At 35.0% G+C, this 2,500-nt stretch overlaps 1 protein-coding gene across 3 annotated transcripts in view; it reads left to right on the forward strand.

Annotated features, from left to right (window-relative positions):
* The window catches only part of LOC136841821 (uncharacterized), a 628,887-nt gene that overhangs the window by 280,019 nt on the left and 346,368 nt on the right, over nt 1-2,500 (forward strand). The gene's annotated exons all lie outside the window — the stretch shown is intronic.

Below are 2,500 nucleotides of genomic sequence, written 5' to 3' on the forward strand. Positions count from 1 at the left end.
AAGCCAGAGCTTACCTAACCAGTGCATTAGGGATCTGGTGATTAATTGCCTGTGGTCGATTGCAGCCATGGTGGATGCGGGCATGGGGCCAAGGGATTGGTTCCAGAGGGTGCTACCCTACCAACTTTATTAGGTACTTTATTATTCACAGAGATAGAGAAAAGTAAAGGGGGGAGGTACCATTTGCTACATATACTTTTATAGGTGTATGCGATAATTCTATTGTTAAAGTTATTCTGGTAACCGACCGTTGAACAAGATTATGAATTTTACTTTTGTTATGGAACAGAATATAGAATTTAGGCCAAAGGCCAAGCCCTAGGACCTATGAGGTCATTCAGCACTGAAACGGAAATTGAGAGTAGACAGGTTTGAAAGGTGTAACAGGAGGAAAACCTCACGGTTGCTCTATGAAACATTTGTTAGGAGAGGGTGGATAGAAAGAAGGAAGAAAGAGAACATGAAAAGAGGTACAGTAAAAAGAATGAAAGGGGTTGCAACTTAGGGCCGAAGGGACGCTGCAAAGAACCTTACGTAATGCCTACAGTGCACCGCGTGAGGTGCACTGATAGCACTGCCCCCTTACGGGGTACTGTTGTTATGAAACAAACGTTTAGGTAGCACTTCGGTGAAAGCTACTATGTGACGTATGTATGATAGAATTATCGAGGGCGGTGCAAGACAGAAACAGTTGAGAAATATTGGCGTTGGATGGTAATTAATAGTAACTTTCATACAAGTAGTTAGAAAAGGGAGAAATATCATTCCATGTTGGAGATATGGCATACTGGTGCGTGTTCATCAGTGTGATAATGGATAAGTGTGTATGTGTGTATATATATATAGTATATGTATATATATATATATTATATATATATATATATATATATATATATATATATATATATATATATATATATATATATATTATATGTATATAAATACATTATATATATATATATATATATATATATATATATATATCTCCAACATGGAATGATTTAACTATAAAAGTGAATGCTTGTATATTTGTTTGGACGCTACAGAAATCCGAACCACTTGACAGACCCCAAAAAATTTTTTTCACACGGCCTCTATGTCACTCCGGAAAGGTTTATACCTCAAAATCAAACCCCTACCCCGTGACAGACGTACAAACAGGGATAAAAAAAGATAAATTTTCGCTTTTACGTCACCATTTCCTCCAGTGCTTTGTGTGTTAATTATCATTCTTCACCTGACACTCCACCTTTTCTTCCAGGCGCTATCAGACATATGATTAACCTACAACAATAAATCCAAATCCCCTATAACATCAATTTTTTATCAGAATTTACGTGAATTTTCATCATAATCTGTGAGAATTATTAATATAATTATTTATTACGTCGATAAAATCGACATTGAAAACCCATATCAGTTTAAATGAGGTTTGGAATTAATTATCGGCAACCAGAGAGTTGAGGAGTCAGAGACAGTGGACGAAACGGTTGCCAGTTAACCATATATACAGGCCTTCCGATTCTATCTCGGCACAAACTAAGTAACGTTTTTCATACATTCACGAACATAGAATATGCATGAAAAAACGAAGCGTCAACTTAAATTCGGTGATTCACCCACTTTTCTTTGAAGTGGACACCTGCCAACTGCTTCAAATTTGGTGATTAACCCACTTTTATTTTTAATGGACACCTGCCAACAACATCAACCCGTGAACGACAAGACTGGAAGAGTAGCTACTAGCCAATTCGCGCCTATTGCTGCATTACCTTCATTTAAAAAAATGAAATGTTTGTTTATGGTTATTTATTAGAATGATATATATTCATTTCTATCTTTTATCAACAAGTAATTTATTCAATACAATAAATAACTGTTTGCCTTACATTCACCCTTGAAGGGAATGTTTTTGTTTATGATACCTTATTACGTCATTACCATAGGTACGAATTGACCGTTAGGTGCTTACCAAACCTTACCTTGTACGGGCTGATATAGTTGCCGTACGAACATTTATAGCGGTAATTTTTTGCTGTCGTTCCGTGTAACCTTATACTAAATGCCACGTTCATAATTTGATGTCATTGTAAAGTTAATGAGTTGTAATTTTTTATGCTATGTTAAAAAGTCCCTAAAACCAGTATAAAGCATAAGTATCATGAGTTGAAATTAGCCCTACTGGAAAATGTTTTGCAACTTTTTTTTCCCTAATTCACCAAAATCGCTAAGGCAAAGATACCCTAATTTGTTTTATTCAGCACGAAATTAAAATAAATTGCCCTCCTTTTGATATATAATTCATTACTATTTGCGTTAGGTGTGATATGACAAAGGACAGTGAAACAAAGGCAAAATGTGTGAACGAGTTGTAGGTTATAGGTAAGTGATACCTGTTTGTTACTATTTTTCAAAAAAATCACAAAACCTAGGTACATTGAAATATCTAATTTTCATTTACTCGATGAGAAAATTCAATAATTTTCGTTTCCAATACATT

The sequence above is a fragment of the Macrobrachium rosenbergii genome, chromosome 9, assembly GCF_040412425.1.
Source record: "Macrobrachium rosenbergii isolate ZJJX-2024 chromosome 9, ASM4041242v1, whole genome shotgun sequence".
Lineage (NCBI taxonomy): Eukaryota > Metazoa > Arthropoda > Malacostraca > Decapoda > Palaemonidae > Macrobrachium > Macrobrachium rosenbergii.